This window comes from Bos javanicus, unplaced genomic scaffold (assembly GCF_032452875.1).
Source record: "Bos javanicus breed banteng unplaced genomic scaffold, ARS-OSU_banteng_1.0 tig00001810_1, whole genome shotgun sequence".
NCBI lineage: Eukaryota > Metazoa > Chordata > Mammalia > Artiodactyla > Bovidae > Bos > Bos javanicus.
Genome location: NW_026893782.1, coordinates 72,237 through 95,535, shown reverse-complemented (window position 1 = coordinate 95,535; position 23,299 = coordinate 72,237). Strand labels below are relative to the sequence as shown.

The window sequence follows — 23,299 nt, the reverse complement described above, 5'->3', positions numbered from 1 at the left end:
TCCATTATGTAGGGGTAAACTATAGATTTTATCAATTATCAAAACTTCAGCCATTCCTAAAGAATTGGGAAATGAAAGTCTTTTTTTTTTTTGGAAAGTCTATTTTTTAATTGCCCAAAATGAAAGTCTTGTTTTTTTGTATGTAAAATTCGTAAGGGTTTTTATGTGGTTGTAGCCTAAGGGAAGAGATACTGCTACGTTGAGAAGCCATTAAAGGTTTAATTTTTTTTTTTCTTAAGAGATTAGGGAAGCTTTGCTCAGTAAATTGGTTTGCTTAAATTGTTTGTGAAAATTTAAAAATTCCCCAAGTTCCTCCAAGCAGAATCAGTTAGTTTCTTATCCTTGTTTCAACTGCTCTTTCTTTGTGCATGTTTCTCTTACAGGATAGTACTTCGTATTCAGTGTGGTAACTATCTGTTTGTGTCCTGGGCCATAGACTAGACTCCCAGAAAGTGGGGTTAAGACCATTGTACCCTTAGCAGCTAGCACATAACAGTATTTAATACATATTTACTGATTTAGTGAGTGATTGTAAGTAGTAGAGTAAGAAGACATTTTACTTTTATATAATAGATGGCTCATTACAAGATTAGTGTTCAGTGTTTTGTGTGAATCCTGGCAACCCACTCCAGTACTCTTGCCTGGAGAATCCCCATGGTCAGAGGAGCCTGGTGAGCTACAGGCCATGGGGCTGAAAAGAGTTGGACACGACTCAGCAACTAAGCACAGCACAGTGCGGATCTCACTTAAAATGGACATTCAAGGAATTCCCTGGTGGTCCAGTGGTGAGGACTCCACACTTTCACTGCCAAGAGCAGGAGTTCAATCCCTGGTCAGGGAACTAAGAGCCCAAGTCACACGGGGTGGCCAAAAAAATAAAATAAATAAAATAAGATGGACATTCATTTCATTTTTCTGAGTTTATATTGAATGAAATCTATTTTTGCTGGAAGAGATCTTGTTTAACACCACTGGTAATAAAGAATACATGATAATAAAAAAGCATTTTCAGGGGAGAAAATTTGGGCATGAATGCTCGTAACTATATACATAAATAAACATCATTAATTCTGAAAAGTACAAAATATTTGACCCATTAACAGAATAGATAATAATGAAAACTGATGACTTTTCTGTTAAGTAAACAAAAACTTTGTTCCCTTTACCCAAAGCCATTTGAGATTTTTTAAATGGCAAATGATGAAAAAAAAATTAAATGCTTTTGTTTGCATATATTGAAATAACCAAACATCTTTTGTCTTTTATTCTGTGAATTACATGGACTGATTTTTTAATATTATGCCAACCTTACTCTCCTTGGATACATCCCACTTGGTCATCATGTATTATTCCTTTTTTATATCTTACCAGGTTTAATTTGCCAATTTTTTCTTTAATAGAAAAACTGAAATTTACTATAACAAACTACTCCCTAAAGAAATGAAATACTAAGCAACAATGTGGCAACTTTCTTGTATCAGAACTATTCATCATCTTAAAATATGTGTGTGTTAGTTGCTTGCCGAGGTCCAGCCCCGGCTGATCCAGGGAGTTCGAAGCGGGGACAGTGTCGGCGAGGATAAGGATACAATAGCTTCAATTAGATATTAATTAGAGATGTAAAGAGTAATAGAATGAGGATAGCTCAGTAGGAAAATTCAGTGGAGAAAAGAGGCTGAGTAGCTTGGTTTACGTGGGAGACCAATAAAACTTCAAGACGAGAAGCTTGCACCACTTACGTAGGCCACAGGCGTCCTTCCGTTCTCCCAAAGGAGAGGAGACACTGAGGCCTCCCCGGTCGGATCTTAGAAGCCTAGGCATAATTAGTAAGCATGGCGGGTTCCGCGCTCCATATGGAGACTCAGCCAGAGTTTGAGAGAGAGAGCGACATGGGGAGACCAGTATTTCGAGAAACTGATCCCAATTCTCTATTTTCCAGGGTCTGTTTTTATACACTGAGGTGTTATACAAAAGTCATGTGGGGTCAGCAGTCCTGACTTTTATCAAAGTCAGGTGCTTCATACAAATGTATACAGAGGTCTTAGGGGTGTTACATCATCTTCTGGCCAGGGGGCCTGCTGACGATTTATGACCCTCTCCTTGTGACAGCAGTCAGTCAACCAGGACACTTATTTCTCCAGGGGTGATTATTCTTCAAAAAGACTCCACCTTCCGAAGGTACCAGATAAAGTTACATTCCTATAGGGTGAGGGTGTAGTGGGTTTTAATTAAGGAAAGAATTTACTTAGCCTAAGGTCTAACGTGATTAATATCAAAGGTTAATACTTATTTCTTCTATATATTCATTAATGTGTGTAAGGGCAGGGAATGTGGAGACTTAGCAACAAACATTGGCTCAACAAATGAAAAACCCTTCAGCAATACAATTTCTAATCAGCCCACTATACTTATACTAATGGTTTTCTAACTTTTCTAAGGAACCTGTTTTTAGAAGGTTTAAAGCATCTTGTGCCTCTCACGGTTGGGAGGCTGTGAGCAATCACATGTGGCCCGACAAGCCTGTCAGGCAGGCTAGAGAACCTTCAGAGGAGTTTGTAGGTTAAAACACCCTTGTCGCACCCAGGAGTTTTTGTTAACTGGAGCTCTAAGTTAACTCCTTCTCCAAACGAGGTGGTGGGGGACAGCCCCCCCATAAAGTCAGAGGTGTAGGTGAGAGTACAAAGTAGTAAAGTAGGCAGGCTCTGGTTATGAGGGTAGATGCTCGAGGATTTCCAGGGGGACTCCTGGGGCTCGATCCCGCCTTTGCGTATGTCGAGCTTCCTTCCTCATGACCTTTGCCACGGCTGGAGTGCCTCACGCTGGCCTCCAACAGTTGCTCAATCATGTCCGACTCTTTATGATCCTGCAGACTGTAGCCCACCAAGCTCCTCCAACCATGGGGATTCTCCAGGCAAGAATACTGGAGTGGGTGGCCATTCTCTTCTCCAGGGGATCCTCCCAACCCAGGGATCAAACCTGCATCTCCTGCATTTCAGGTGGATTCCTTACCGTCTGAGCCACCAGGGAAGTGCATAAATGGCTTCTGGGAAAAGAGTTATTGTTGAAGACCAAGTATTAAAATCAGTATTACATACAATACTCAAAACCTTTTTTCATTCTACAACCTGGTTGATCACTTTTCTCTCCTCTGTCCCAGAACAGCCCACGCGTCAGCTATTGAAGCCTTTCCCTGGCTATGAGTGACGTTGAATGAGAGTTAAGGAAAGCCTTGTGATAAAAGGAGTCATAGCTATTGTAATTTTTAAAATAACTCTTCCACCACTGCACTTTACATTTTTCTTTTTAAAAGAAATTCTCATGAAGAACAGCCATCATTGAAATCAGAAAGACTGCTTTTATCATTGTAATTATAACAATATTAATTATGCAGTTTATTACTATATTAAATGTAGAGGGTTTCTACTTCAAGTAAACACAATAAAATGAAACGTACATCAGCATGTTAAGAGCCAACTATTCATCTTTCAAAAGGATTCTCCAACTCAAAAAGGACTCACTGCAGCTTTTCTATAAATAAAAAAAATCCCCGTGGTTTTAAAAATAATTTTAAAATTGTAATTTACACATAATTTTCAGGAACTCTTCTATTATACAACACGATGCACAACTGTGCATGTATATAGATCATGCCATAAAGAAAAAGCTCATACAAATTTCCCATAAGTTATCTAATTAACTGTGACTATAAGAATGAACATAAACATTGGTTGCAATGCATAGAAAACCACTAGAAAAATTTATGCTCATACTGTTTACTGTTTACAATTCTATGTAAGGACTTTACATTGCTAGTTTCTAAAGTGAAAAGAACTTTAATATGCCCATTATGCCATTTCCTAATTACTAATTTTTTGCAAACTTTTCTTTATTAATGATAGAAACATAAACATTCAGTTTGCCTGGTAGAATCACAGAAAATTTGAATTAGTTAAGTAAAATTTGATGACCCATAGGTAATAAATACTGCACATTACCCACAGAATCCCAGTGTCAGAATTGTGTACTGTAGGCATCAGAGACACAGAAATCCAGGAATCTGGAGAGAATGAGGAGCTCCAAGTCATAACCTGGTGGAACTGTGGTTTGTGAGTGTCAGATTACTTTCAACTAACATGCATATCTTGAAAAGAGCTGTTAAGTTCTTAGAACAAGGGAATTTTGAAGTCATGGTATATTTCTTTTGAAACAATGGCCTTCTCCAACTTAGTTCTAGAATTCCTAAGTAGCTGATGTTAGGAATTCTTCTTTTCCCAAATTTACCTTGGGCTTGGTAACATGGAGTTCTTTCACCATTTGAATATAATGCTTCTTCCATACACCCTGCTCATAGGGAGTTGGGGAGACATTGATATACCAGTTAAACCGTAAACATTTTAGCATCCAGAGGTGATCCAGTTCAGTTAAATTCTTCCAATGCCAGCTCACCTGGAGAAACAATGTTAAAAAACTATTCAGGTTACATGTCCACTTTCTCTAGGTTTTGAGCCGTCACCCTGGTACTGAGAGAACTTCTTTATTTTTTTCTGGAGTGGGTTGCCATGCCCTCCTCCAAGGGATCTTCCTGACCCAGGGATTGAATCCACTTCTCTGCATTGCAGGCAGGTTCTTTACCACTGAGCCACTGGGGAAGTGGATTCATGGATTCATTCATGAATGAATCAGAGCAAACATAATTTTAACTTGATAAACCAGGCCTGGAATTCACAAGTAGTTTCTTTTTGGTCCTTTTTTTCCAAATCACAACCAAGTTACCTCTTACCTGAAGTGCTTCCTAACAAGGCAGGAAGATTTTTTTTTTAATTGGAGGATAATTACAACATTATGATGGTTTTGCCATACATTGGTCATAGGTATACATGTGTCCCCTCCAACCTGAACACCACTTCCACCTCCCTCCCCATCCCATCCCTCCAGGTTCTCACAGAGCACTGGCTTTGGGTACCCCTTTTTCTTTTCTTTTCTTTTTTTTTAATGTTAATTCAGACAGAATCCAAGTCAACTAATATTTATTGAGCACCTATTAACCATCCTCGTCACAACCTGAAGGGTAGTATAATTAATATTCTCCCCTTGCAAATGGGGAAACTAAGCTTCAGATAAGACTTCGGAACTTCCTAAAGATCTCTGGCTATGCCAAAGCCTTTGACTGTGTGTATCACAACAAACTGTGGAAAATTCTGAAAGAGATGGGAATACCAGACCACCTGACCTGCCTCTTGAGAAACCTGTATGCAGGTCAGGAAGCAACAGTTAGAACTGGACATGGAAAAACAGACTGGTTCCAAATAGGAAAAGGAGTACATCAAGGCTGTATATTGTCACCCAGCTTATTAACTTATATGCAGAGTACATCATGAGAAATGCTGGGCTGGAGAAAGCACAAGCTGGAATCAAGATTGCTGGGAGAAATATCAATGACCTCAGATATGCAGGTGACACCACCCTTATGGCAGAAAGTCAAGAAGAACTAAAGAGCCTCTTGATGAAAGAGGAGAGTGAAAAAGTTGGCTTAAAGCTCAACATTCAGAAAACTAAGATCATGGCATCCGGTCCCATCACTTCATGGCAAAATAGATGGAGAAACAGTGGCTGACTATTTTTCTGGGCTCCAAAATCACTGCAGATGATGATTGAAGCCATGAAATTAAAAGATGCTTACTCCTTCGAAGGAAAGTTATGACCAACTTAGACAGCATATTAAAAAGAAGAGACGTTACTTTGCCAACAAAGGTCCGTCTAGCCAAAGCTATGGTTTCTCCAGTAGTCATGTATGGATGTGAGAGTTGGACTATAAAGAAAGCTGAGCGCCAAAGAATTGATGCTTTTGAACTGTGGTGTTCGAGAAGACTCTTAAAAGTGCCTTGGACAGCAAGGAGATCCAACCAGTCCATCCTAAAGGAGATCAGTCCTGGGTGTTTATTGGAGGGACAGATGTTGAAGCTGAAACTCCATTACTTTGGCCACCTGATGCGAAGAGCTGACTCATTTGAAAAGACCCTGATGTTGGGAAAGAATGAAGGCAGGAGGAGAAGGGGACAACAGAGGATGAGATGGTTGGATGGCATCACCAACTCAATGGACGCGAGTTTGGGTAAACTCCGGGAGTTGGTGATGGACAGGGAGGCCTGGTGTGCTGCGATTCATGCGGTCACAAAGACTCAGACACGACTGAGTGACTGAACTGAATTGAACTGAAGGATCTCTGGGAGTCTGCATATGAACGTTGTATGAAGGCTACAGAAACTCCAGTTGGCACATTGCTTATTTTTTTCATGATATGCTTCTGTTTTCCCTCCATGCTTATGATTTACCTAAATATATAAAGGGAACACAATGACTAATACTATATTGATGTGTCCTAAATAGCCTTTAAGATTCAATGAAGCATTAAGTATTTGTCCTGGGGACTTCCCTGGTGGTCTAGTGGCTAAGATTCTATGCTTTCAGTGCAGGGGACCAGGGTTTGATCCCTAGTTAGAGAACTGGATTCTACGTGCTGCAACTGACACCTGGTGCAGCCAAATTAATACATTTTTTAAAAAGTATTCTGTACATTCCACTTTCATAGCATTATGGTCAATCCTACATATCCAGCAAATGGTGGAGGTGACCCTATTATGTGTAGTAGTTTTTAAAATAATTTATTCCAGGTTTTAAATAAGTCTTAGTAGAAACTAGAGTCAAGTCCATATATAAAGTTCAGACTAGGCATTCCATATCTCTTAACATGAATTGCAGAGATGGTAGCTAGTCTTCACATTCATTTCATCTTTGGAAAACTGGCCTCTTTTTCAAGGTTAACTCAATAATAAATAATGTTTGAGTGCCCCCAAAAGGAGCAGAACACTCTGTAATGGAACTCACTACCCATCCATCTGTTTACCTATCTGTCTCTCTTTCTCCCTCCTTCCATCCATTGTGTACGGAGTTTCAAAGTTACCCAAACTCACGTCCATTGAGTTGGTGATGCCATCCAACCATCTCATCCTCTGTTGTCCCCTTCACCTCCTGCCTTCAATCTTTCCCAACATCAGGGTCTTTTCAAATGAGTCAGCTCTTCGCATCAGGTGGCCAGTGTGTTATGTCCAGGATTATTTTATGGGCTGAAGATAAGACATGTAGGGGAGAGGGAAGCAGAGGTGGGGCACAAATAGGAGAAACAGTAGGTTCAGGATCTAGATGGAGGAAAAGGCTTAGAGGATCTTATACAACACTGCAGGCAGAAACAGAGATCACAACCACTTTGTGCAACCCAGAATGAAACTGCACTGCCCTTAATCCTCATATGGTTAGTTAATTCAATCAAGATCTGGGGTTTGGGAGGGAGGGGATGGGGAGAAAGTTTTTCTCAACTCTCATCCTTTTCCTCTTTTGACTTAGATCGGGTTTAGACCTGGGTAGTTAAGTTGGGGTTCCCCCTCCCCTGCACAGGGGATAGATAAAATTTTGCTTTGTTTTTGATTTTTGCTGCTTTTTGTTTGTTTAAAACTAAACAGGAATGAGGTAAGTTGAGGGTGGGGAAGCTCTTTCAAAACTGTAAGACAACCGCCACCACATTTTCAAACAGCTCAAAGCTCATCTTGGTGCAATGACTTTATTGTTTACTTTAAATCTAGCTAAAGAACAATTGCCTCACAGTCAGTTCTGGGAAATAAAATAAAATGTTGAAATCTACCAAGATTGACATATGGTACACATAGATGATAAGATTATCTATTTCGTATCACATCTCCCTGGAATGATAACATTCTCATTGTGAAAAACATGGAAAATTCTGAGAAACCTGAAGAAAAACAATACCCAGAACCCTGTCAATCAGAGATGACCAAACATTATCAACAAGCTGGTAGAGTTATTTTCCTTTCTGTTTTTCAGGTATATATGAGAGCAAAATTGGGAAACTGCATGCAATTTAAAATCATGCTTTCTTCATTTTACACATAATAAGCATCTCTGTTCTTCCAAAACATGTTTTCTAATGACTGCCTAATAATTCTTTATATGGCAGAATAATACTCTATTACTGGGCATTTAAAACACTATGTTTTTTTAAAAAACAAATTGTTTCAATTTTAGAATAATATGTGTACATCAATACTAAATTCAAAGATACCAAGGGGCACACTGTAAAAAAAGTAAAAAAAAAAAAAAAAAAAAAGCCTCTCTCATCCTTGTCATATAGCCACTCATTTCCCTCTGTGAATGTAACCATTGTTACTGGCTTCTTGTGTGCCATTCCAGAAGAGCAACAAATATGGGTACATTCTTTTATTCTTCCAAAGTGGTAGGATAATTCTGCACCTTTGTTGTTTTATTGATGATATATTGAGGAGATAGTTGCAACCAGTCTGCTATTAGCAGACATTTCCATTGTTTCCAACCTTTTGCTACTACAAACAATGATGCAATATTCTTATATAGACATACATTTTGCATGTGTTGAAGTATACCCATCAGACAAATTCCAAGAAGTGAAACTACTGGCCAAAGGTAATCTTGTTTTTTTTTAATTAAAAAGATTTTTTAAGTTTTTAGCCATGTCTCATGGCTTGCAGGATCTCAGTTCCCCGACCAGGGATCAAACTCACAACCTTGGTAGTGAAAGCCACTGGATCGCCAGGGAATGTCCAGGAATCTTTATTTAAAAATTGGGTACTACCAAATTGCTCTCCTTGGTGTTTGCATCAATTTATCTATGAAGGTGCAACATATGAAGGTGCTTGTTTCCCCACACCCCTAACAATATAAAATGTTATCATTAAAAAAGAAACTCAATCCATCTGAGTCACAAACGATGGCATGAAAATGAGGCTAAGCATTTTATCTATTTTCGAAACATCTGCTTTTCTTACTGTGAACTATTTGTTCACTTCCTTTGCTCATTTTTCTGCTAGGCTTTGCTTTTTTTTTCTTCTTAATGTAGATTTATAGTCGTTCTTTAAAAAATAAGAAAATTACCCCTTTGCTGGCAACATGTTTTTCCCCAGATTATTTTAATTTTGGGGGGCCACACTGCAGCAGCTTGTGGGTTCATAGTCTCCCGGCCAGGGGCTGAACCTGAGCCCTAATCAGTGAAAGCACTGAGTCCTAACCACTCCCAGGGAGCTCCCTCCTGTTTACTGTCTGTATTTATTTACAGTTTTCTTCTCGATGGAGAAAATTTTAACTTTTATAATCACAACTTAAAATCTTGCTTTCTTTATTTATAAAGCATATATAATATATATACAAAATATATAAAATAAATAAAGATTTTAAGTTATACATTTTCTTTTGAGGCTCTGAATATTATAGATTACTCACAAAGTCTTCCTTCCCTAGATTTCCTTTAATTACATTTTTTCCCCTTTAGTCATGCCTGGTGGCTTACAGGATCTTAGTTCCCCAAACAGGGATTGAACTTCTGCCCTCAGCAGTGAAAGAGCAGAGACTTAACCACTGGACCAGGGAATTCCCTCCTTTGAGTAGGGAATGGTTTTCCATAATTTCATATCAATCTTTTATCCTTCTAGAATTTTTTTCCAGATACTGCCCAATTGTCCCAGCACCAATTATTAAATACATCATCTATCTTACTGCATTCATTTTCTTAATTTTTTTTCATTTTCTTAATTTTAAAAACTAAAGTTACCCTGTGAATGCACAGTAACAGGGAATTTCTGGTCTTTCTAGACTATGAAAAGAAATCAACAAAATGACTATCAATTTTATATCTTAAAAAATATACTTGAATACACCGTGAAATTATTTGTAAGAAAATAATGGTCAGATGCTTTTCCAACCTGTGAGCACATTTGCCCACTCTGAACTCCTTTAGTCTCACATGCTTCTGTATTTATCACATTAGCACCTTATTTTATGCTTTTCTATTTATGAATGGCCTGCACTCTACACTCTTAAGTTTTACTATGGTCCTCTGCTGTGCAATATAAGGCTATTCTGATGATGAACCATTATATACATGTGTGTATATTTCCCCAACTGGCTAATACTATTTTACGGACACTTAGCGATGGCTTACTTTTTCTCTCCTTTGAGCACTAAGTGCTCAGCCAGACACAAAGAGATGGGGCCAATCCAAACTGTGCAAACGAAATGCGGTGAGCATCTTGTCGGTGCTCGGTTTTGTATGCGCGCTTTCTTTTTTCCCTCAAGGTTCAGTGTTTTCTAGGCTGTCTTTACAAAACACCGAACCCTGCTTCTTTATCTGTGCCTGTGCACAGTGACAAAGGCTTTGGGGGTCCAGGAAAGAAAAGATGTATAAAGATAACACCTTTGGGAGCTTGGTCGTAAAATCCAGAGCTTCTGCTGGAATTTTCTCCTGAAGCTTTCAACAGCAGAACTTTTGCTGTGACAGGGAGCAGCGTTCTAACAGGACTGTCAGGATTCTTCTCCTCTGAGTGTCCATCCATTTGTCAAACTGGAAAAAAAAAAAAAAGCAAAGCAAAAAACAAACAAACAAAAAAAAAAGCTCCAGGTTTAGTCTGACACCAGAGACGCATTAGGAAAGAGATAAAGAACTGCATAGAAAGTGAGTTTAGTAACTTATTCTTAACGAATTGCATGCATTTCTTTCCCTAACAAGTACACCCCATGTTTTTCCACCTACCTGTTCTTTCTCACATGTGTGTGTGTGTGAGCCCAAGCAAGGCCGGTGTGGACATAGACATGCACTTGACCTCAAAACTTGGAGTTACAGAAAAATTTGGGAGCTGGTCATAGTCGTAAACTGAGAATATATACAGACTTGTAAAATGTAGATCTTTAACTTCTGATGGGGCTATATCCCAATTAATCCATCATAAGTTGAAAGTATCATAAATTAAAAATGCACATAATACACTTAACCTACCAAACATCCTAGCTTAGCCCAGTCTACCTTAACGTGCTCAGAACGCTTACAAGAACCCTGATGATCCTTGCTGTTGTTTAGTCGCTCAGTCATGTCCAGCTGTTTTGTGACCCCATAGACTGTAGCTCAGCAGGCTCCTGTGTCCATGGGATTCTCCAGGCAAGAATACTGGAGTGGGTTGCCGTGCCCTCCTCCATGGGATCTTCCTGATCCAGGAATCAAACCTGAGTCTCTGCATTGACAGAGGTATTCTTTTTTTTTTTTTTCCTTTTCTCTAATTTTATTTTATTTTTAAACTTTACATAATTGTATTAGTTTTGCCAAATATCAAAATGAATCCGCCACAGGTATACATGTGTTCCCCATCCCGAACCCTCCTCCCTCCTCCCTCCCCATACCATCCCTCTGGGCCGTCCCAGTGCACCAGCCCCAAGCATCCAGCATCATGCATCGAACCTGGACTGGCAACTCGTTTCCTACATGATATTTTACATGTTTCATTGCCATTCTCCCAAATCTTCCCACCCTCTCCCTCTCCCACAGAGTCCATAAGACTGTTCTATACATCAGTGTCTCTTTTGCTGTCTCGTACACCGGGTTATTGTTACCATCTTTCTAAATTCCATATATATGCGTTAGTATACTGTATTTATGTTTTTCCTTCTGGCTTACTTCACTCTGTATAATAGGCTCCAGTTTCATCCACCTCATTAGAACTGATTCAAATGTATTCTTTTTAATGGCTGAGTAATACTCCATTGTGTATATGTACCACAGCTTTCTTATCCATTCATCTGCTGAAGGACATCTAGGTTGCTTCCATGTCTTGGCTATTATAAACAGTGCTGCGATGAACATTGGGGTACACGTGTCTCTTTCCCTTCTGGTTTTCTCAGTGTGTATGCCCAGCAGTGGGGCTGCTGGATCATAAGGCAGTTCTATTTCCAGTTTTTTAAGGAATCTCCACACTGTTCTCCATAGTGGCTGTACTAGTTTGCATTCCCACCAACAGTGTAAGAGGGTTCCCTTTTCTCCACACCCTCTCCAGCATTTATTATTTGTAGACTTTTGGATCGCAGCCATTCTGACTGGTGTGAAATGGTACCTCATAGTGGTTTTGATTTGCATTTCTCTGATGATGAGTGATGTTGAGCATCTTTTCATGTGTTTGTTAGCCATCTGTATGTCTTTTTTGGAGAAATGACTATTTAGTTCTTTGGCCCATTTTTTGATTGGGTCGTTTATTTTTCTGGAGTTGAGCTGTAGGAGTTGCTTGTAAATTTTTGAGATTAGTTGTTTGTCGGTTGCTTCATTTGCTATTATTTTCTCCCATTCTGAAGGCTGTCTTTTCACCTTGCTAATAGTTTCCTTTGATGTGCAGAAGCTTTTAAGGTTAATTAGGTCCCATTTGTTTATTTTTGCTTTTATTTCCAATATTCTGGGAGGTGGGTCATAGAGGATCCTGCTGTGATGTATGTCGGAGAGTGTTTTGCCTATGTTCTCCTCTAGGAGTTTTATAGTTTCTGGTCTTACGTTTAGATCTTTAATCCATTTTGAGTTTATTTTTGTGTATGGTGTTAGAAAGTGGTCCAGTTTCATTCTTTTACAAGTGGTTGACCAGATTTCCCAGCACCACTTGTTAAAGAGATTGTCTTTAATCCATTGTATATTCTTGCCTCCTTTGTCGAAGATAAGGTGTCCATATGTGCATGGATTTATCTCTGGGCTTTCTATTTTATTCCATTGATCAATATTTCTGTCTTTGTGCCAGTACCATACTGTCTTGATAACTGTGGCTTTGTAGTAGAGCCTGAAGTCAGGTAGGTTGATTCCTCCAGTTCCATTCTTCTTTCTCAAGATCGCTTTGGCTATTCGAGGTTTTTTGTATTTCCATACAAATTGTGAAATTATTTGTTCTAGCTCTGTGAAGAATACTGTTGGTAGCTTGATAGGGATTGCATTGAATCTATAAATTGCTTTGGGTAGTATACTCATTTTCACTATATTGATTCTTCCAATCCATGAACATGGTATATTTCTCCATCTATTAGTGTCCTCTTTGATTTCTTTCACCAGTGTTTTATAGTTTTCTATATATAGGTCTTTAGTTTCTTTAGGTAGATATATTCCTAAGTATTTTATTCTTTCCGTTGCAAGGGTGAATGGAATTGTTTCCTTAATTTCTCTTTCTGTTTTCTCATTATTAGTGTATAGGAATGCAAGGGATTTCTGTGTGTTGATTTTATATCCTGCAACTTTACTGTAGTCATTGATTATTTCTAGTAATTTTCTGGTGGACTCTTTAGGGTTTTCTATGTAGAGGATCATGTCATCTGCAAATAGTGAGAGTTTTACTTCTTCTTTTCCAATTTGGATTCCTTTTATTTCTTTTTCTGCTCTGATTGCTGTGGCCAAAACTTCCAAAACTATGTTGAATAGTAATGGTGAAAGTGGGCACCCTTGTCTTGTTCCTGACTTTAGAGGAAATGCTTTCAATTTTTCACCATTGAGGATAATGTTTGCTGTGGGTTTGTCATATATAGCTTTTATTATGTTGAGGTATGTTCCTTCTATTCCTGCTTTCTGGAGAGTTTTTATCATAAATGGATGTTGAATTTTGTCAAAGGCTTTCTCTGCATCTATTGAGATAATCATATGGTTTTTATTTTTCAATTTGTTAATGTGGTGTATTACATTGATTGATTTGCGGATATTGAAGAATCCTTGCATCCCTGGGATAAAGCCCACTTGATCATGGTGTATGATCTTTTTAATGTGTTGTTGGATTCTGATTGCTAGAATTTTGTTAAGGATTTTTGCATCTATGTTCATCAGTGATATTGGCCTGTAGTTTTCTTTTTTTGTGGGATCTTTGTCAGGTTTTGGTATTAGGGTGATGGTGGCCTCATAGAATGAGTTTGGAAGTTTACCTTCCTCTGCAATTTTCTGGAAGAGTTTGAGCAGGATAGGTGTTAGCTCTTCTCTAAATTTTTGGTAGAATTCAGCTGTGAAGCCGTCTGGACCGGGGCTTTTGTTTGCTGGAAGATTTTTGATTACAGTTTCAATTTCCATGCTTGTGATGGGTCTGTTAAGATTTTCTATTTCTTCCTGGTCCAGTATTGGAAAGTTGTACTTTTCTAAGAATTTGTCCATTTCTTCCACGTTGTCCATTTTATTGGCATATAATTGTTGATAGTAGTCTCTTATGATCCTTTGTATTTCTGTGTTGTCTGTTGTGATCTCTCCATTTTCGTTTCTAATTTTGTTGATTTGATTTTTCTCCCTTTGTTTCTTGATGAGTCTGGCTAATGGTTTGTCAATTTTATTTATCCTTTCAAAGAACCAGCTTTTGGTTTTGTTGATTTTTGCTATGGTCTCTTTTGTTTCTTTTGCATTTATTTCTGCTCTAATTTTTAAGATTTCTTTCCTTCTACTAACCCTGGGGTTCTTCATTTCTTCCTTTTCTAGTTGCTTTAGGTGTAGAGTTAGGTTATTTATTTGACTTTTTTCTTGTTTCTTGAGGTGTGCCTGTATTGCTATGAACTTTCCCCTTAGGACTGCTTTTACCGTGTCCCACAGGTTTTGGGTTGTTGTGTTTTCATTTTCATTCGTTTCTATGCAAATTTTGATTTCTTTTTTGATTTCTTCTGTGATTTGTTGGTTATTCAGCAGCGTGTTGTTCAGCCTCCATATGTTGGAATTTTTAATAGTTTTTCTCCTGTAATTGAGATCTAATCTTACTGCATTGTGGTCAGAAAAAATGCTTGGAATGATTTCTATTTTTTTGAATTTACCAAGGCTAGCTTTATGGCCCAGGATGTGATCTATCCTGGAGAAGGTTCCATGTGCGCTTGAGAAAAAGGTGAAATTCATTGTTTTGGGATGAAATGACCTATAGATATCAATTAGGTCTAACTGGTCTATTGTATCGTTTAAAGTTTGTGTTTCCTTGTTAATTTTCTGTTTAGTTGATCTATCCATAGGTGTAAGTGGGGTATTAAAGTCTCCCACTATTATTGTGTTATTGTTAATTTCTCCTTTCATACTTGTTAGCATTTGTCTTACGTACTGTGGTGCTCCCGTGTTGGGTGCATATATATTTATAATTGTTATATCTTCTTCTTGGATTGATCCTTTGATCATTATGTAGTGACCTTCTTTGTCTCTTTTCACAGCCTTTGTTTTAAAGTCTATTTTATCTGATATGAGTATTGCTACTCCTGCTTTCTTTTGGTCCCTATTTGCATGGAAAATCTTTTTCCAGCCCTTCACTTTCAGTCTGTATGTGTCCCCTGTTTTGAGGTGGGTCTCTTGTAGACAACATATGTAGGGGTCTTGTTTTTGTATCCATTCAGCCAGTCTTTGTCTTTTGGTTGGGGCATTCAACCCATTTACATTTAAGGTAATTACTGATAAGTATGTTCCCGTTGCCATTTACTTTATTGTTTTGGGTTCGAGTTTATACACCGTTTTTGTGTTTCCTGTCTAGAGAATATCCTTTAGTATTTGTTGGAGAGCTGGTTTGGTGGTGCAGAATTCTCTCAGCTTTTGCTTGTCTGAAAAGCTTTTGATTTCTCCTTCATACTTGAATGAGATCCTTGCTGGGTACAATAATCTGGGCTGTAGGTTATTTTCTTTCATCATTTTAAGTATGTCTTGCCATTCCCTCCTGGCTTGAAGAGTTTCTATTGAAAGATCAGCTGTTATCCTTATGGGAATTCCCTTGTGTGTTATTTGTTGTTTTTCCCTTGCTGCTTTTAATATTTGTTCTTTGTGTTTGATCTTTGTTAATTTGATTAATATGTGTCTTGGGGTGTTTCTCCTTGGGTTTATCCTGTTTGGTACTCTCTGGGTTTCTTGGACTTGGGTGATTATTTCCTTCCCCATTTTAGGGAAGTTTTCCACTATTATCTCCTCAAGTATTTTCTCATGGTCTTTCTTTTTGTCTTCTTCTTCTGGAACCCCTATGATTCGAATGTTGTAGCGTTTAATATTGTCCTGGAGGTCTCTGAGATTGTCCTCATTTCTTTTAATTCATTTTTCTTTTATCCTCTCTGATTCATTTATTTCTACCATTCTATCTTCTAATTCACTAATCCTGTCTTCTGCCTCTGTTATTCTACTATTTGTTGCCTCCAGAGTGTTTTTAATTTCACTTTTCATTATTCATTATATATTGACTCTTTTTTATTTCTTCTAGGTCCTTGTTAAACCTTTCTTGCATCTTCTCAATCCTTGTCTCCAGGCTATTTATCTGTGATTCCATTTTAGTTTCAAGATTTTGGATCAATTTCACTATCATTATTCGGAATTCTTTATCAGGTAGATTCCCTATCTCTTCCTCTTTTGTTTGGTTTGGTGGGCATTTATCCTGTTCCTTTATCTGCTGTGTATTCCTCTGTCTCTTCATCTTGTTTAAATTGCTGAGTTTGGGGTGTCCTTTCTGTATTCTGGCAGTTTGTGGAGTTCTCTTTATTGTGGCTTTTCCTCACTGTGTGTGGGTTTGTACAGGTGGCTTGTCAAGGTTTCCTGGTTAGGGAAGCTTGTGTCGGTGTTCTGGTGGGTGGAGCTGTATTTCTTCTCTCTGGAGTGCAATGAAATGTCCAGTAATGAGTTATGAGATGTCTATAGTTTTGGGGTGACTTTGGGCAGCCTGTATCTTGAAGCTCAGGGCTGTGTTCCTTTGTTGCTGGAGAATTTGCTTGGTATGTCTTGCCCTGGAACTTATTGGCCCTTGTGTGGTGCTTGGTTTCAGTGTCGGTATGGAGGCATTTGATGAGCTCCTGTCAATGAATGTTCCTTGGAGTCAGGAGTTCCCTGGAGTCAGGGTTTGGACTTAAGTCTCCTGCTTCCGATTATCGGTCTTATTTTTACAGTAGTTTCAAAACTTCTCCTTCTATACAGCACCATTGATAAAACATCTACATTAAAGATGATAAGTTTCTCTACAGTGAGGGTCACTCAGAGAGGTTCACAGGGTTACATGGAGAAGAGAAGAGGGAGGAGGGAGTTAGAGGTGACCCAAATGAGATGAGGTGAATCAATAGTGGAGAGAGTGGGCTAGCCAGTAGTCACTTCCTTATGTGCACTCCACAACTGGACCACTCAGAGATGTTCACGGGGTTATACAGAGAAGAGAAGAAGGAGGAAGGTGACAGAGGTGGCCAGAAGGATAAAAGGGGGGAATGAAAAGGAGGGAGACAGATCCAGCCAGTAATCAGTTCCCTAAGTGTTCTCCACCGTCTGGAACACACAGAAATTCACAGAGTTGGGTAGAGTAGAGAGGGGTTAGGGAGGAGACACAGGCGACCTGGTGGAGAAAAAGGAGGGTCCAAAGGGAGAGAGAGCAGTCAAGCCAGTAATCTCACTCCCTAGTGAAAAATGGGTCCTGAAGATTGGGTCCTTATAGGTACAAAATTGGTAACAAATACATAAAAGCAAAAATTAAAAATCTAGAGTAGAGTTTGGAATTTCAAAAATACGATGTTAAAGAAAAGAAGAAGGAAAAGAAAGAGAGAAAGAACGAACAAACAAAAACAAACAAGGTCGCGAAAATTATAGAGAAAGTACAGGTACAAAATTGATAACTAATACCAGAAAGCGAAAATTAAAAATCTAGAGTAGAGTTTGGAATTTCAAAAATACGATGTTAAAGAAAAGAAGAAGGAAAAGAAAGAGAGAAAAAACGAACAAACAAAAACAAACAAGGTCGCGAAAATTATAAAGAAAGTACAAGTACAAAATTGATAACTAATACCAGAAAGCAAAAATTCAAAATCTAGAGTAGAGTTTGGAATTTCAAAAATACAATGTTAAAAAAAAAAAAAGAAGGAGAAGAAGAAGAAAAATAAAGAGAGAAAACAAACAAACAAATACGAACAATGTCACAAAAATTATAAAGAAAATACAGGTACAAAATTGATATCAAATACCAAAAAGCATAAATTAAAAATCTAGAGTAACGTTTGGAATTTCAGATATACAATGTTGTATAAAAGAAGAAGAGAAAGAAACAGAGAAGAAGAAAAAAAAAAGTCACAGAAATTATATAAAAAAAAACTATAGGTACAAAATTGATAACATATACCAACAAGCGAAAATTAAAAATCTAGAGTAGAGTTTAGAATTTCAAAAATACAATGTTAAAGAAAAGAAGAAAAAAACAAAAACAAACAAAAAAAAAAACAAGGTCAAAAAATTATAAAATATATATATATGAAGTTTGCTGAAGAAGAAAAAAATAGGGTCTTCTTTTTTTTTTTTTTTTTTGCAAAGTAATAGGATATAAAGGTGAAAATTAAAGGAACAATAGAGGACTTAAAAATTTTTTTTTTAATTAAAAAAAAAAAGAAAGAATGATCGTAAAAATAATAAAAATATATCTAGGACTTTTTTGTTTTGTTTTGTTTTTTTTGTGGGTGTTGTGGGTTCAGTTCATTTTTGGCTAGTTCCTTGGTCGGATTTATATTTCTCAAGATCTATAGGCCCCTTCCTATGTAGTCCGTAGTAACCACAGGGTTTTGATCTATTGCCTGTAGCTTCCAAGGCGTTTCCCTCTGTTATATCTTCTTCTGTTTGCTAGTCTCTTCAGTATCTGGTTTCCGCCCTGACTCAAAGGGCACGGTGGAGGACACTTTTTTTTTTTTTTTTTAGGCTTACTTGTTCAGTCGCGCTGTGGGGAGGGAGGGAGGGATGCTGCAAACAAATAACACTGGCGTGGGCTCGCAGTGCTTCAGCCACCCTGGGTCTGCCCCCGCTCACGGCGCGTGTAGCCTCCCTGTCCACACTGCTCGGACTCTAGGTTGTTCCGCCGGGAACAATCCGAGGCTGGCCCTGGGCTGCATGCACCTCCCAGGTCCAAGCCGCTCAGGTTCAGGCACTCGGGTAGTCCTCAGAGGCGCAGACTCAGTTGGGCCTGCGTTTTGTGCTCTTCCCAGGTCCGAGCGCCAATTTGCTCTTCCCAGGCGAGCGCCAATGCTGCGACTTATCGCCTCCCCGCCACTCGGTTATCTGGATGTAAAACCGGCGCACCTTCTCAGGCAGATGTTGACCGTCCAGACCCCCAAGAAGTTTTAGTTAGCAAAGAAGCCTGCTTACAATTTTATAGATAATGTCTCTCTGGGGCTGCGATTGCCCCCTTCCGGCTCTGGCTGCCTGTCACCGGAGGGGGAAGGTCTGCAGCCGGCTATCTCTGTTCAGTCCTTTGTTCCGTGCGCGGGCCTGGCGGTCTTAGGTTAGGGCTGGCTTTTCGCGTGGTAGGTATCCCACAGTCTGGTTTGCTAGCCCAAATTATTTCGCTCAGATAGCGCTCAGGGTATTCAGGCCAGATTCTTACTCTCAGCGATGCAGCCCACGCCGCGCCTCCCTGCCCAGCCCCGGTTTGCTAATGGCGGATGCAGGCGTCTGCGCTGCTTCTCTGCTGGGGGAGTTACCGTAGGGCTCGCAATCTGCGAGTTTTAAATTGTTTATTTATTTTTTCTCCCTGTTATGTTGCCCTCTGTGCTTCCAAAGCTCGGCACAGATTCGGCAGTGAGAAGGTTTCCTGATGTTTGGAAACTTCTCTCTTTTTAAGATTCCCTTCCCGGGACGGAACTCCGTCCCTCCCTCTTTTGTCTCTTTTTTTTTGTTTTTAATATTTTTTCCTACCTCCTTTCGAAGAGTTGGGTTGCTTTTCTGGGTGCCTGATGTCCTCTGCCGGCATTCAGAAGTTGTTTTGTGGAATTTACTCGACGTTTAAATGCTCTTTTGATGAATTTGTGGGGGAGAAAGTGTTCTCCCCATCCTACTCCTCCACCATCTTGGCTCCTCCCTCCTGACAGAGGTATTCTTTATCACTGAGCCACCAGGGAAGCCCTCACATGAACCTACAGTTGGGCAAAATCATCTACCACAAAGCCTATTTTAGAAGAAAGTGTTGACTAGTTCATGTAATTTATTGACTACTACACCTGGAGAAGGGAATGGCAACCCACTGCAGTATTCTTGCCTGGAGAGTTCCATAGGCAGAGGAGCCTGGTGGGCTACAGGCCATGGGGTTGCACAGAGTTGGACATGACTGACACAACTTAGCATGTATACAAGCACACTGAATGTGAAACCAGAATGGCTGTCTGGGTACTGATGGTTTTAAATGTATTTGGCCTGTACTCTTGTGACCGAGTGGCTGACTGGGAGCTGTGGCTCAGTGGCTGCCCAGAACCATAAATAAGTATCCTACTGCACATGGCTAGCCACCCCTCCCCCAAAAAACCCAAATACAAAATTTTAAATATGGTATCCACTGAACGTCTATCACTTTTGCATCACTGTAAAGCCAAAAAGTTGCTAAGCCAAAGCATCTTAAGCCACGGACTGTCTGTACAACCTTAAGAGAAGACACCTGGGCAGTCAGTCTTCCCCCATAGTTTACATCAGCTCATTAGTGATTAAAACTCCAGGACCAGAAACAAACCTTTGCGTTCACAATTAGAGATAAGGCAACACAAGCAAATATCTCTGAGAAGGGGGAGTATATAGGGTTAAAGTCCTGTGTGTGTGTGTGTTCTCAGTCACTCACTCTTGTCTGACTCTTTGCTGAGCCCGCTAGGCTCCTCTGTCCATAGAATTTTCCAGGCAAGAATACTGGGATGAGGTGCCATTTCCTATTCCAAGGGATCTTCCCGACCCAGGGATCGAACTTGTGTCTTTTGGGTCTCCTGCATTGGCAGGTGGATTCTTTACCACTAGCACCACCTGGGAAGGTCCAGTTAAAGTCCTGCTGCTGCTGCTGCTGCTGCTAAGTCGCTTCAGTCGTGTCTGACTCTGTGTGACCCCATAGATGGCTGCCCATCAGGCTCCCCCATCCCTTGGATTCTCCAGGCAAGAACACTGGAGTGGGTTGCCATTTCCTTCTCCAATGCATGAAGGTGAAAAAAGAAAGTGAAGTCACTCAGTCGTGTCTGACTCTTAGCGACCCCATGGACTGCAGCTTACCAGGCTCCTCAGCCCATGGGATTTTCCAGGCAAGAGTACTGGAGTGGGGTGCCATTGCCTTCTCCGAGTTAAAGTCCTATTAATATGTAAATGATTGATATGATTGGAAAGGAAAAGTTGATAGGAGGACCTGGAAAAAAAAAAAAAAAAGAGTGCCAGAGACAGGAAGTACATGCCAAAGCAATCTGGGGCATACCAAACAAACGCTTGGGTTACTCACAATTTTCCCCAGTGATGACCCCAAACCAGTCCCAAGATTAGTGACTCATCAAAGATGAGAGCATGAGAGCTGGCCAAAATCAAAAGAAAAGTTCTTATGGGAACAGCTAGCAGCAGAAGGAGCTGTTATCAGAGTCTAAACCTCTGTTTTTCTTCTTTAGTCCATTAGAGAAGAGAAAACAGGAAAGTTTGGGGCTACTTGTATTTTATACACTATTGCATTTCATCAATAGATATTTTCTAGTTAGTATAAAGTAATCAGAATTTTATAATACTTTAGTTTTAATCATAAAATACATTGACCACCTAAAAAGGCATGAAAGTGAAAGTGAAGGCATTTCCAACTCTTTGCGACCCCATGGACTGTAGCCTATCAGGCGTCTCTGTCCATGGGATTTTCCAGGCAAGAGTGCTGGAGTGGATTGCCATTTCCTTCTCCAGGGGATCTTCCCGACCCAGAAATCGAACCTGGGTTTCCCACATTACAGGCAGACGCTTTTACCATCTGAGCCACCAGGGAAGCCCTTTAAAAAAAAAAAAAAAAAGGCATACAAAGTAAAAATGTATTTTAAGCCTTATGACAAGTCAACTTCTTTGTAATCATAGCATCTATTTTTTTAATTAGTTGGAGTACTTCTTGATTAAAACCTTCCTTGGAAGTCCAGTGGTTAAGAATCTGCCAGTACAGTGGACATGGGTTCCATCCCTGGTCTGGGATGATTCCACCTGCTGCAAGGCAAGTAAGCCTGAGAGCCACAACTCCTGAGCCCACATGCCACAGCCCCTGAAGCACAAGCACCCTAGAGCCTGTGCTCTGCAACCAGAGAAGCCACTGCAGTAGGAAGACTGTGTCCTGCAAGTAGGGAGGAATGGTCCCATGCTCACGACAACTAGGGAAAGCCTGCACACAGCAACGAAGACGCAGCTCAACCATAAACAAATAAATAAAAAGAATCTGCCTTCCAATGCAAGGGACTAGGGTTGATAACCTGCTCGGGGAACTAAGAGCCCACATGCCACAACTGGAGAAAGCCTGTGTTGCAACAAAGACCCAGTGCAGCCAAACCAAAGATTTTTAAATAAAACAAAAACTATTCACTGTTACCAGATCTTTTCAGTGCTCATCAATCTCACTTTGGACACTATCATTCAAGGGGGAGGGGGGACTCTCAAATGAAAAAAAAAGAAAAAAAAAACATCAGAAACCTTAATTTACAAATAAGTGAATAAAGTGTATTCATGTATGAATGTTCCCAGATTTCCTCTCCGCCTGTTTCTGCACAGTCCATATTTCTAACTAACATAATATGAGACTTCTTTCCTTTGGGGATGGGTTATTAGAATGATAGAGAAGCCAGACCAGAGTGGTGAGGGCCAGGGGAAGGACCAGCCCACGATGCTGCGGTGATCTCTAAAGCAAGGAGCCAGTGGGGGGCATATGGAGACAGGAGAGCTGCAGGGTTTTGGCGTGTAGGCAGTCTGTGGAGGTTCAGACTGTAACTGCCTTTCCAGCAGTTATACAGTGTGAGAGAACTGGGGAATGAAGAAAGGGGATCTGGTAAGTAGTGTTATGAGTTCTGAATTGGATCCCCTGTGATTTTTCTTTGAGAGACAAGATGAAAATTCATCTTTAAAATTACTTTGGGCAGTGCTACGTGCTACTCTGTAGAAACTGAGCTATGTGGGGACCCAGGATGATGAGGGAAGAAATGTTTATGGGATATAATTATCACTACAGTAAATCAGAAATAACCCCAAATGCCTCACAATAGTGAATCAGCTCAGCAACATGATAAGAGAAAATACGGCATTAAGGATGCATGGGGGCTTTGGGAGTGAGGCCATTCAGAGTCACATTGATTGAATAATTATATCGAAATTTAGAGTTACTGGGAAGATTAAAGAAATGAAAATATGTATAAAATTCCTAAAAGAGTGTATGACTCATTGTACTCATGGTAGCTAATTTTATAAACGGTGGTCCCCAAACTTTTTGGCACCAGGGATCAGTTTCATAGAAGAGAATTTTTCATGGACGGGGGGAACAGGCAGGTAGGGATGGCTTCGGGGTGATTCAAGCACATTGCATTTTATTGTAGTTCAGTCACTCAGTCATTCTGACTCTGCAACTCCATGGGCTGCAGCATGCCAGACTTCCCTGTCCTTCGCCATCTGCTGGAGCTGGCTCACACTCACCTCCATTGGGTCAGTGATGTTTTCCTACCCTCTGGTCCT

At 39.8% G+C, this 23,299-nt stretch overlaps 1 pseudogene; it reads right to left on the bottom strand.

Annotated features, from left to right (window-relative positions):
- Window positions 1–23,299, bottom strand: part of LOC133243991 (F-box only protein 16-like) — a 61,889-nt pseudogene that overhangs the window by 13,410 nt on the left and 25,180 nt on the right.